The sequence below is a fragment of the Anser anser genome, assembly GCF_964211835.1.
Source record: "Anser anser genome assembly, chromosome: 3".
In the NCBI taxonomy this organism is placed as follows: domain Eukaryota; kingdom Metazoa; phylum Chordata; class Aves; order Anseriformes; family Anatidae; genus Anser; species Anser anser.
The window spans coordinates 107,321,170-107,335,253 of record NC_139722.1 but is presented as its reverse complement, the minus strand read 5'-3'; the positions used below and the strand labels follow the sequence as shown (position 1 = coordinate 107,335,253).

Genomic DNA, 14,084 nt, shown 5'->3' with positions numbered 1-14,084 from the left:
TGTATTCAGGCCAAGTCACTCTTTGCCCAAGCTCTTTGTGCCCAGAGTGCACGATCTGGAGGACTTCTTTGTAGAAGTGCTGAGGACACACACTGTGGTCAGTGGGAGACATAGATCATGATCAAATATGCATCTCCCTCCTTGCTTGCATCCCAGTTACAGGAGGCAGGCAGGGTTGTAGCAGTTACTGCAGTAGGGGACCAGAGGAGCACAATGGCTGTGTCTGAATTATGCAGGGCTGTTTGGGAATTGTGCAGCCTCATCACATCACAGAGCACATGCTCTGATGTCCTTGGTACAGTGGGAACCTTGACCCAGCTAGCAGTGTGAGAAGACGTATGACACTGCCCAGTTATAGGGCTGCAGAGAATGACTGGGGCTCCTCCTGTCACTGGGGCAGCAGTAAGGAGCCCTTCTATGGGAAATATGACCCATCACTTTGAACAGAGTACCACGTGAAGGTCCTGCAGGAAGAAGTGAGCAGGATGTGCACCATCAGAGAGAATGATGGGAGACCAACAGGACCCATATGGAAGATCTACCAAATGTAGCAGCCCAGGCAAATATGGTGGCTCAGCTTGAGGCCATGGTCAGGTTAGGGAGGCTGCAAGCTTGTGACTTCTGGCAACAGGAGGAAAATTCCTGCTCCATCTGCAGATCTGTTACTTCAGAATAGATACAATGCCCAGTGAGAATGAACAAGAACCATCTGGGGATGAATTCAAGCAAGCTATGTCTAAACCAAGTTTCCCTCTGTTGGGTGAAAAGGCAAGCAATGGTTACAGTAGACACCCTGCTGTGCGGAACAGAGCTACCAATGATGATTTGATGCCTTGGAACATTTGTTCCTAGCCATCTTGATACTACAGAGGCTGAAGGACTAGGGTATCAAGAGGTCCCTTCTTCATCCTTACAGTGAATAGGAAAGTCTCAATCAGCAGTGGATTCAAAGAGATGCTGTTGACTATTGACAAAGGCAAAGATTCAGCTTCTGAGTCCACAGGATCCTCTGAGGTCAGTAAGCCATGCCTCAATCCCTGGAAAGGTTAGAGCACAAATCCTCTAAGAATCCCTCATGACTAAGGCAATACTCCATTCTCAGGTTTATTTATTTTTTCCCCAAAGTATTTACAAATTCATAAGGGATATTACATGTAAGTCAAGAAAGTCAGGGACCATGCAAATAGTTTTCACTAGTTGATGGTAATAGAAGGCATATTCTCCATGGAGGCAAGCTTATTCTTTATTAGAAAGGAAACTGAGAAATTCAATATAGTTTCCCCCTGGACATCCAGTAACATTCCTGTATAGTACATATATTCCTACAGTAGATATCCACATTTCTGTGCTCCAAGTAACTCCATGGTGTCTACTGTCACTGCTACCAGTTGCTCTTTCGTCTTATTTCTTTGGGTAACTTTGATTGGAGTATTTGTTGTGGAAACTTAAAGTTCTATCCATCCTTAAAACTTACAAGGATGAAATGACACAAAGCTTATACAAATTAAGGACTTGAATTTTCTAAAAATAATGTTTCCAAAAGATAAGAAGAACATGAAGCTGGAGGTCAATCAGATCCTCTACACAGAATGTGCGTACCTGAGAGAAAGTCCAAGAAAGAAATACTTAATAATAAAATTGTATTTTACACTTGGCAACAACTGGGCAAACACAATTTCAAGACTGTAACAGGAGATCACTATTTTCCTCAGATTCCTGCAGCATGCAACCTTGAATTTTTTTTCCCTTTTGATATGGATCTACCTCCCAGCAAAGCTTGAAACCCTATGAGTCTACCACATGTCCTGGCAGCTGAAGGGACCAACTGCATTCTGGAGTGCATCAAGCACACCATTTCTAGCTGGATAAGGGAAGAGATTGTCCCTCTCTACTCAGCACTGCTGTGGCCTCACCTCAAGTATTGCATGCAGTTTTGGGTGCCAGAATTTGGTCTTAATGATCCTTGTGTATTCCTTCCAACCTATGATGTTCTATGATTCTAAAAGAGGTAGATATTCTTTTTCTGGATTTGCCTGAGTGAATTTCAAACACAGTTGCCAGAGTAGATCTTATTTGAGGATGGTGAACTATATGCATTGATTAATAAGCCACCTGGTCCAGGAAAGTAATTGATCCCCTATATTTGTTACCTGAGAGACCACTTGTGGAGTACTGTGTCTGTTTTTGCACTCCCCTGTACAAAAACATTTTGACATAATGGAGTGAGTCCAGTAGGCTAACATATTAGTCAGGGGCTTGAAATATAGAATCATAGAATCATAGAATCATAGAATATCCTGAGTTGGAAGGGACCCTTAAGGATCATCAAGTCCAACTCTTGATACCGCACAGGTCTACCCAAAAGTTCAGACCATGTGACTAAGTGCACAGTCCAATCTCTTCTTAAATTCAGACAGGCTCGGTGCAGTGACCACTTCCCTGGGGAGCCTGTTCCAGTGTGCAACCACCCTCTCTGTGAAGAACCCCCTCCTGATGTCGAGCCTAAATTTCCCCTGCCTCAGCTTAACCCCGTTCCCGCGGGTCCTGTCACTGGTGTTAATGGAGAAAAGGTCTCCTGCCTCTCGACACCCCCTTACGAGGAAGTTGTAGACTGTGATGAGGTCTCCCCTCAGCCTCCTCTTCTCCAGGCTGAACAGGCCCAGTGACCTCAGCCGTTCCTCGTACGTCTTCCCCTCCAGGCCTTTCACCATCTTTGTAGCCCTCCTCTGGACACTCTCCAACAGTTTCATGTCCTTTTTATACTGTGGTGCCCAGAACTGCACACAGTACTCGAGGTGAGGCCGCACCAGCGCAGAGTAGAGCGGGACAATCACCTCCCTTGACCTACTAGCGATGCCGTGCTTGATGCACCCCAGGACACGGTTGGCCCTCCTGGCCGCCAGGGCACACTGCTGGCTCATATTCAACTTGCTGTCAACCACGACCCCCAGATCCCTCTCTTCTAGGCTGCTCTCTAGCGTCACATCGCCCAGTCTGTACGTGCAGCCAGGGTTTCCCCGTACCAGGTGCAGGACCAGGCACTTGCTCTTATTGAACTTCATGCGGTTGGTGATCGCCCAGCTCTCTAACCTATCCAGATCCCTCTGCAAGGCCTTTCCACCCTCAATCGAGTCAACAACTCCTCCAAGTTTGGTGTCATCAGCAAACTTGCTCAAAATACCTTCTATTCCTACATCCAGATCGTTTATAAAAATATTGAAAAGTACCGGCCCTAAAATGGAGCCTTGAGGGACACCACTGGTGACCGCCCGCCAGCCTGACGCAGCCCCATTTACCATAACCCTTTGGGCCCTGCCCGTTAGCCAATTGCTCACCCATCGTATGATGTTTTTATTTAGCTGTATGGTGGACATTTTGTCCAGTAGGATCCTATGGGAAACCGTGTCAAAAGCCTTGCTGAAGTCCAAAAAAATCACATCAGCTGGTTTCCCTTGGTCCATCATACGGGTGATCTTATCATAAAAGGAAATCAGGTTAGTTAGGCAGGACCTGCCCTTCACAAACCCATGCTGGCTGGGACCAATGACTGCTTTGTCCCCCAGGTGAGCCTCAATAAGTTCGAGAACCATCTTCTCCATGATTTTACCAGGCACTGACATGAGACTGACAGGCCTGTAATTGCTAGCGTCTTCTTTCTGACCCTTCTTGTAAATTGGCACAACATTTGCCAGCTTCCAGTCTACCGGGACCTCTCCAAATTCCCAGGATCGTTGAAAAATAATTGAGAGAGGTTCCGCGATGACGTCCGCCAGCTCTTTCAGCACCCGGGGATGAATCCCATCCGGACCCATGGACTTGTAGGGATCCAGGTGGAGTAGCAAATCCCGCACACGTTCAGGGTCGGTTGGGAGTTTGTCATCCCCACCGTCCCAGTCCTCTAGCTCAGGGCACCCTGGGTCCCGAAGCCCATCATCGGCATTGAAGACAGAGGCGAAGAAGGCGTTAAGCGTCTCTGCTTTGCCTATGTCATTGTCTGTGAGGAGACCTTCCCTATCAAGGAGCGGCCCTATGTATTCTTTAGTTCTCCTTTTTCCATTCACATATCTGAAAAAGCCCTTTTTATTTTCTCTCACAGACACAGCCAGCTTCAACTCAAGGTGTGCTTTGGCCACACGAATTTTCTGCCTACAAACACGAACGGCATCCCTGTATTCTTTCCATGACACCTGGCCCTCCTTCCAGTAGCGAAACACTCTCTGTTTCCGCCTAATCTCCATTAGAATGTTATAATTATATAATTAATATATATAATTTATGATGAGAGGCTGAGAGCTGGACTTGTTCAGCCTTGTTGGAAGAAGTAAGGCTAAAAGCAGGATTGCTACCCTGGACTTTCGAAGAGCCAACTTTGACCTCTTCCGGGACCTGCTTGGAGGTATCTCCTGGGCTAGGTTGCTAGAAGGCAAGAGTGCTTGTGAGAGCTGGGCTACATTTAAACAGCACTTCTTCAAGCTCAGGATCGGTGCATCCCTAAGAGTAGGAAATCGGGGGAGGGGGGCAGGAAACCTGCGTGGATGAGCAAGGAGATAATCGATAAGATCAAAAGGAAGGTCTATGAAATGTGGAAAAAGGGCCTGTCCTCTTGGGAAGAGTACAGAAGTGTTGTCAGGGCCTGCAGGGACGCGACGAGGAAGGCTAAAGCCCACCTAGAGATGAGGCTTGCAAAAGAGATAAAAGATAATAAGCAGGGTTTTTTAAAGTATGTAAACGCTAAAAGGAAGACTAGGGATAATGTAGGTCCCTTGCTGAACGAGGGGGGTGTCCTGGTAACGGGAGATGCCGAGAAGGTGGAGATACTGAACACTGTCTTTGCTTCAGTCTTTGCTTCAAGGACTCCCCCCTTGGACTTATCGACCCTGGTGGGGGGAGAAAGGGGCTGGGAAATGGAGGGCTCCCCCCGTGGTTGACCCGAGGGTAGCTGGGGAGCGCCTGCGTGGGCTCAATGCACACAAATCCATGGGTCCTGATGGAATACATCCACGTGTGCTAAGGGAGTTGGCAGAGGTGATTGCCGAACCACTCTCTATCATCTTTGAAAGGTCCTGGAGAACAGGAGAGGTGCCTGAAGATTGAAGGATAGCCAATGTCACTCTGGACTTCAAGAAGGGCAAGAAGGAGGATCCAGGAAACTACAGGCCAGTCAGTCTCACCTCTGTCCCTGGAAAGGTGTTGGAACAGCTTGTTCTGGATGTCATCTCCAAGCAATTGGAAGAGAAGAATGTTATGAGGAGTAGTCAGCATGGATTTACCAAGGGGAAGTTGTGCTCAACCAACCTCGTTGCCTTCTATGATGACATCACCAGCTGGGTAGATGGGGGAAGACCAGTGGATGTCATCTACCTTGACTTTAGCAAGGCTTTCGATACTGTCTCCCATGACATCCTGGTAGCAAAGCTGAGAAAGTGTGGGATAGAGGAGTGGATAGTTAGGTGGGTTGAGAACTGTCTGACTGGCCGAGCTCAGAGGGTGGCGCAGAGTCCGGCTGGAGACCTGTGACTAGCGGTACTCCCCAGCGGTCGGTGCTGGGTCCGGTTTTGTTCAACATCTTCATCGACAACCTTGATGAGGGAATAGTGTCTGCCCTCAGCAAGTACGCCGATGACACAAAGCTGGGAGGAGTGGCTGACACACCAGAAGGTTGTGCCACCATTCAGCGAGACCTGGACCATCTGGAGAGATGGGCAGGAATAAACCAAATGAGGTTTAATAAGAGCAAGTGTAGAGTCCTGCACCTGGGAAGGAACAACCGAATGTATCAGTACAGGCTGGGGGATGACCTGCTGGAGAGGAGCTCTGAGGAGAAGGACCTGGGGGTCCTGGTGGTCGACAGGTTGACCACGAGCCGGCAGTGTGCCCTCGTGGCCAAGAGGGCCAATGGGATCCTGGCTTGCATTAAAAGGAGCGTGGTCAGCAGGTCAACGGAGGTGATCCTCCCCCTCTACTCCACCCTGGTCAGGCCTCAACTGGAGTACTGTGTCCAGTTCTGGGCTCCCTGGTACAAAAAAGACAGGGAACTCCTGGAAAGAGTCCAGCGGAGGGCCACAAACATGATATGGGGCCTGGAGCATCTTCCCTATGAGGAAAGGCTGCAAGACCTGGGTCTGTTCAGCCTGGAGAAGAGAAGACTGAGAGGGGGTCTTATCAATGTGTATAAATACCTGAGGTGTGGAAGACAGAGGGATTTGGCCAACCTCTTCTCAGTGGTTTGTGGGGATAGGACAAGGGGCAATGGCCACAAGATAGAGCACAGGAAGTTCCGCACCAGCATGCAAAAGAACTTCTTCACGGTGAGGGTGACAGAGCACTGGAACAGGCTGCCTAGGGAGGTTGTGGAGTCTCCCTCTCTGGAGATATTCAAGGCATGTCTGGACATCTACCTGGCAGCCTGCTCTAAGGAGCCTGCTTTGGCACGGGGGTTGGACCGGATGATCTTTCAAGGTCCCTTCCAACCCCTTCGATTCTGTGAGGACAAAATGCTTCAGTGGGAACTTACTAGCTTTCTAAAATTGCCATTACCCTGGAAGGTTATGGAATCTCCATTGCTGAAGATGTTCAAGACTTGATTGTCCATAACCCTGAGTAACCTAGTGTAATTAGACCTGTTCTGAGCAGTTCCTTGGACTACATGATCTCTGCAGTTCCCTTCCAACCCGACATTTTTTCTGTGTTTCAGGGTCATCATGGCTACTTTGAAGAGAATGAACAAATCTTGACTAACAGTTTATTCAGAAGCTATCATTGTGAAGCATGTGTTATGCATATAGCATAGCATTGTGCTGTTCCTTCTGCAGGGAAGAGAAGCAGAGAACTTGAGAAGTAATATGTTGGTTTTTTTTTTTTTTTTTTTTGCAAGCTAGATCACAGTTTATATGAATAATGGTGGGGTGAATTAAGACTAATTTTGACTTTTAATGTCTGTGTAATTTGAAACAACAGAGAAGTAGTTGATTTCTGAGAGTTATTTTTAGTTTCATATTAATTATCTTGCATTTAATTTTATAAGTGATAAGTAATTCTTGTTATTTTTGGATTAGTCTATTTTTACCCAGCCTGCTTATTCACCTTCATACCTGCAGAGACAAGAAATTTAAGCCAGCTTTCATATTCTCAAAAGTACATTAGTTACTTGTAATTATCCACCCAGCATTATGAATTAACCCACCTTCATCATGTTCTCTTTTTCCTTAATTGGTTATCAAATAATTTTCAAGCCAGTTAAATTGCTTGACCCTTTAAAATTTTCCCTGACCATTTTTTCCTTCTCCTTTTCATGAGAACTTCCAACCTTCTGTTGAACTGGCAATTAATCATAGCAACTCTGTTGGCAGGCAATTGCTTGCTCTTTATAGAACACACCGTATGTCTCTTGCTCACAACTCTATAGTTTTTGGATATGTTAAAAATAAGGATGGGTGTAAATAGATGAGATTTAAGCTAGAAGCTGCTTTTGGAATTCTCTGTATCATAGGTTCAGACTGTTTTGCATATCAAAGAAGACTACACTGTTATAAGAAAAGATGTACAATAACCTTTAAAATTTCTTTAACAGTAAGAATAAATCCCATACAGTCATACAGTTTTGACTCAGATTTCCCTCAGATATTACAGCAATGTCTGTATGAAATAGAACTGAGTAACAGCCTGGATTCAGAGCAAGAATGCTACTCAAAATAGAGTTTGGATGTATTTTAATCATGTATACGAGCCTGATGGGAGGTAGCGGGGCTTAACCCAGTGCTTAAATCCATAAATAATCAAGTCAGTGTTTATATATATGTAACTTTAAATGGAAGAGTGAATGGCTTTCTGACCTGCAAATGAAATACTTAGAACAGATTCTGGCTGCCATGTTCAACGTGACCTTGTTCCAGAAGTGTAATGTGTTTTTTATTATTATTTTTTTTAATACATGTAGCTCAAATAACAGTTTTGCTAATAACAAATTAAAATTTGCTAATAACAAATTATTTTTTTCTCAGAAAAAAAAAAGTATGCTAATAACCAATATTAACATTCTCTTTGATCAGACATCACCAGAAACTGGAGAGCAGGCTTTGGCCTTTTCAAGGATCTACTTGGTAGAGTCCCCTAGCAAAGGCCCCTGGAAGAAATAGGGGCCCAAGAAAGCTGGTAGATAGTCAATGATCACCTCATCCAAACTCAAGAGTGAGGCATCCCAGCAAAGAAGAATTCAGGCAAAAATGCCAGGAGGCCTTCATGGATGAACAAGGAGCTCTAGGCCAAACTCAAACACACACACACACACACACACACACAAAAGCCTACAGAGGGTGGAAACAAGGTAAACTGAGAGGAATATAGGGTTATTGTCAGAGAATCCAGGGATGGTGTTATGAAAGCTAAAGCCTAAATGGAATTGATTCTGGCTAGGGATGTCAAAGCCAACAAGGGCTTCTACAAGTTCGTCAGTGACAAAAGGAAGACTAGGGAAAATGTGGGCTCTCTCCAGAAGTAAACAGGAGAGCTGGTTACCTGGGACAATGAAAAGGCCAAGGTACTGAATGCCTTCTTTGCTTCAGTCTTTACCAGCATGACCAGCCTTCAGGAATCCCAGCTCCCTGAAGCCAGGCTGAAAGGCTGAGGCCAGGAAGATATATCTTTGGTGGAAGAAGATCAGGTCAGGGATGCGTGAGCTAACCAGACATCCACAAGTCCATGGCCCTGATGGGATACACCATGAGTGCTGAGGGACTTTGTGATTATGATCACTCTCGATAATCTGGTCAATCATGGTAACTAGGGTAAGTGTCTGAAAGCTAGAGGAAAGCAAATGTTACTCCTATCATCAAGAAGGTCAAGAATTCCCTCAAACTTTGCCACAGTTTATCAGTGGTGAGCCTGATTTCATCCCTTTATCCCAAAGAGAAATCTGCATCCATTTCCCCTTATCTCTTCAGTCATTACCTTCTGCCAGGTGGCAAGAGGCTGGCTGATGCCTCTGTCCCATGGATGGTCAAGTACAATTCCAGCAGTCAATCTCCTTCTCAGGCTGTCTGATGCTCCTCAGCCTACCCACCTCCTCCAGAAGCTCTGCCAAGAGGCTAAGCAGTTCTTCTAGCTGGGTGCCCTTCCGCCCCCCCACCCCCCCCCGGTGCGCTCATTGCTGCCATCAGAAAACTCAGGCACACCCTGCAGCCTGAGACCTGTGTGGCCGCATGCTCCCTTGGGAGCTCTGTCTGGGTAGCTGAATCGGTTCCTATGGGTGCAGAGGTTGCAGGGAACACAGAGGACATGGCTTTCTGCTGGATGGATACCACTGCTGAAGCTCCTCATGAGTGGATTACAGCCTGATTTGAATGGGACATTTGAGCCGGTGGAGTGACAGCGCCCTCACACACAAAATACCAAGCCACTCCCTGACTGACATGCCACATTCTGTTTGCCTGCCCTGTTCCTAGTGCTTCCTAAGGCTGCCTTCTACAGGTGCAGAGGTGGCTGCTGTTGCCCCCTCAGCCTCTCCTGGGAGAGCTGCTAGCTTCTGGTGGGTCTCTGCCCTCCCCTGGGGTTTCCTCAGTTCCAGAAACCTGCCTGTACGCTGCAGTTCTGAACTCCACTGCGGAACACGCCAGCACCAGAGCTGATTGCCTTGGTGAGTGACACTTACCAATACAGCCTAGGATGCGGCTGGCAGCCTTTGCTGCAAGGGCATGCTGTTGGCCCATAGTCAACTTGTTGTCTACTAGGACCCTCAGATCCTTTTCTGCAGAGATGCTTCTTAGCCAAATGGACCCCAGCCTGCACTGTTACATTGCATTATTTCATCCCAGATGCAAAACTTCACAGTGGCTTTTAACAAAGCTCTGGAGGGAAGAGGGGCCCGAGAAAGCTATTTAATATTCAAGGATCACCTCCTCCAAGCTCAGGAGCAATACATCCCAACAAATGGACAAGGGTGGCTGATCTAGAGATATCTCTTAGTTCCTTATAGAAAGATTCATTGATGTAGTAATCCTGTCTGGGTGGCCTGTAGTAGACTACACAGAAGGACACAATGGCACCATATCATTTGCTTTGCCCTTAATCTTTACCCAGAGGCTGTCAACTGTGTCATCTTCTCCTGAAATCTGCATGCACTCCAGCCCCTGCACTACATACAGTGCCACCTCCCTTCCTTGCCTGCTCTTCATATCCCTTCTGAAGAGCTTATAACTGTCCATCACAGTACACCAGTCACAGGACCCTTCCCACCAAGTTTTGCTTATGTCAGTTATGTTGTAGCTCTGGGACTGAGCCAAGGCTCCTCTTGCTTATTCCTCATGATGCATGCATTAGTATAGAAACATATCAAATGTGCTTCAGTGTACCCAGTGCCCCATGGAGTGGACTGAAGGATCTCAATAGCACACCGTCCCTCAAATTTTGGTGTGCCAAATAAGTGTCCAAGGCTTGTCCAATGGTTGGAGGAAATCTCCTAGCTCTAAATACAGCTGCTATGGTCTATTTATCAGATAAAACACGATTTCTTGATGGTAAGCTTAGTTCCACATTTCTCTTTGCTACAGTCAACAGATGTTGCCTTGAATATATACAGCAGCAGGAGCAACAGAAAGGGTCACTGTGGCAGCTGTATTTTTCCCTCTGCAATCAAGGGCTTTCCTGCCTTTTATTTGGACTGTGTCTTCAGCAGAAGAAGCCATGTAATACAGTGCACAGGGTAACTTACTGCTTTTCAGTTGTCTTTTGGGAGTAGGAGATGTCAGTCCTTCAAATTCCAACAGATGCATGAGAAATGTGGGATGTAAAATAAATATGAGAAACTACTGAGTACAGCTTTTCAGCAAAGTACTTGCACATCTGCAAAAGAAAAACAAATGTTTTGGCATAGGTTTGGTGTTTGGCAGCATGAAAAATAAACTCTGTGCAGCAAATTTCTGTCTAGTATAGCAATAGTGCACATTGCAATTATTCCTTGCGAATTCATGCTAACTCTACCTAGAGAATAAAATTTTACACCCTATATACTCTGTTAACTTAGCCATACCCACTTCCCTCCCCCCTTTCCCAACCCCCCCTGCCCCCACCCCCCGATGTCTACTGCAATTGTGTTGAGTTTCAAGGTACAGGAACCTTACATTAAAGGGAAGGAAAACCTATATTAAACCATGAACCCCTTTGTTACTCCAGGGAGCACTTATTTATGGGACAAATCCCAATAAGTTACCTGTACAATAATTAAGCAGCCAAGTTAGAAGTTACTCAAATGAGTCAATTGACTCACAAAGGTACAGCAGTACCATTGTTAAGGATTATATCTTCCAAAGAAGGCAGTATATTTTGCTTTCTATCTCAGTACCTGCTCCTCAATAAATAGAAAATTACTGATCTGAAATGAGGATCACTCCATGATCATGAAAACCTGTGCCTACTTTCATTGTAAGCATTTTATTCCAAAGAAAAAGTGTTAAAGAACTTGTTTATCAGCCCTGATTTCCAGACATAGTTTGCTGAATTCCAAGTTACATACATTTCAATTAAGGCTGGAGTTGAGGTGAATGCAGCGTGTGGTTTTTGTTTTATTTGTTTTTAGTACTCTAGAAAATGATATCATGTGAAACCTTGGAATGGAGTTGCAATAGACTGTAGCTTATATGCACCTCCTTACTCTAATCTGACTTGTAGATTTTGAATCAATCACTCTTTTCTATTAAGAAGAAGAGAAAACTTCAAATACTAACTGCAATTACCAAGAAACTAGCAGGCAGGCCTGTTGCTTTCTTCTGAGGAAAAATAAAAGTAGCTAATTCTGGTATCCACAGGCAAAAATTTTTGTAGCTTTTCAGTAGATGATTTTAAAAACTAATCTTAAAATTAGTTTAATACATTTTTAATGTGCCTCATTCAATACTTTTTATGGTTATGTATGAGGCATACACTTTTTGTGATAAAAATAATTTTCAGTTATGAGGCATGTAAATAAAATATTATTTCTAGAAGCCAAAAAATATAGAATGCTTAAAGTTTCACACAGATATGTGACAGTAAGCTACCTTAACTGTCATTTTAATTAGTGTATAGATCCTTACATATAATTTCAGAAGCAAGTGAACTGAGGTAATAATTAAATAACACAGATGACTGGACATGAAATTTACATTGTGGAATTTTCCAATGGCTGTTTTTGCTTCATAAATCAAAATATCAGAAATCCATATAACAACAATATTTGATATAATAACTGTTTATAGTTTATAAAGGGAAAATGTTATTTATTTGTAATAAGTACTTTATGTGAATTCAAGGCAAAGAAAACTAAAAATAAATATAAATAGCACTAGAACTCTAGATATGTTACTAGTGATAAGCTGAAAAACATATGTAGGGTTTTTTTCCTCCTTTCTGAAGGAACAAAACAACTACAATATAACGAAGGATGCATTGAACTAACTTATGACCAAGGGAATGCAGATTAAAGCAGACAGAAGCAGCAGGGAAGAAAGAGCTTTGTGAGACAGGGCTAGCAATCATCTTAAGTGCATAAGTATTTGTATGTGTTCTCTACATTTTCTGGGTAATCGCTCATAGTGTAATAGTGTGTATTCAAAATTCTATTCATCTTGCACTTGCATTATGTGTGTTAAAAATTCATAAGCAATGAGTTTATTATTGTTCCTCCACAGTAGAGATTAAATCCAGAGGCTTACAAAAGTCAGGAATCTCAGAAGGAAAGAAGAAAAATATAATTTGGTTGTAATCTTTAAAACCAGAGTTACTCACTACAGACGAGCATCTACAACACTTTTATTCCATGGGAAAATAATATAATTGGCAGAAGAATGAATGTCTTTCAAGAAACAAAATATTGGGCTGTTAATGATATCCAGGAAAAGAACAAAAAATATGTGTTTGAGGCCCTTAGTGATGGATCTTTCATGTTCACTGCAGAAGGGAAACCAACTGCACTGATAAATAGATAGATACGTAGGTGAGGAAGGGTGAGGAAGTTCTGAACAAGAACCTCTGCACAACAACTTCACTGTTTCAACAGAATTTATGTGATAGTTGGATGTTGGTACAAACTGAGATTGTAAAGGTGGAATTTAACTGAGAGTCACATTATTTTTGGATTATATTTTCAGCAATGTAATATGAAAATTATGGTAATAAAATTTCTTTGCAAGTGTGCTTGTCTTTTGTGTTGATGTTGAATCAGTTAGAAAGCAGAAGACTGAAGAAGTAACTTCTTGTGCCAAGTCAAATTCAGGTAAAAGAAAACACAACACAGATTGTTGTTATTAAGTGACCCGTCTTTATCAACCTTTTTCTAAACCATAAGTATAGTGTGAATACTCATGACCTACCAGTGTTCTGAATGGTTAAGGAACAATTTACATGTAATCCTGAGTACAGATTATTTTTTTCAGTAGCACATATTTATCAGGTCAGAATAAACTCAATTTTCATATCTTTTCTTCCCTGGAAATATCACAGCTCCCTGTTTAAAACTAAGTCCACGTTTAAGATTTTTCATGAATAGGTATGCTTTTCTGAACCTCGGCATGAATTTCTTTGTTTATTTTTATTTTTTTCTTTAAAAAATAGGGCTCTCTATGTACCATCAGCATTACTAGAATCTGATCCAAAGACCATGAGATTTAGTGTAAATATTTCCACTAACTGCAAAAAACTTTGGAGGAGGCTTCATGATGTTCATCATAGGAGCAGGGTCATAGAAATAAGATAAATAGAAATGTCCATTTTTGATTAATTGTAATGAGACATTGTGTTTGTTCTGTTCAGACTGAAACATTCCCTTGACTTTTTCTGCAGCTAGGACTGGCTAAAAACTAGAAAGAATGAATGACAAATATTGCCATTATTATCTGAGTAATTTATACATCAGTATAATTAAACTGCAAAAATGTTAATTAAATTATATTCGGTGAAAAATGGCAACATTTACAGAACAATTCATTCACATAATAGTATTGACCAGGTCTACTTGCAAACCAGACACTGGAGTTTTAAGGTACTTAAGAAGAATGGCCTGAGAGGGTTGAAAGAGTCTAGGCTGAATTCTTTGTCAATAGTGTGAAACCTAGCCA

General features: G+C 43.4%; 1 protein-coding gene across 1 annotated transcript in view; it reads left to right on the top strand.

Annotated features, from left to right (window-relative positions):
• Positions 1–13,321, top strand: part of LOC310896039 (uncharacterized protein) — a 680,208-nt gene extending 666,887 nt beyond the window's left edge. The window contains exon 9 of the transcript XR_014581128.1: positions 6,695–13,321. The gene's annotated coding sequence lies outside the window, so the exon portion shown is untranslated. The remainder of the gene's footprint in view (positions 1–6,694) is intronic.
• The last annotated feature ends 763 nt before the right edge of the window (positions 13,322–14,084 follow it).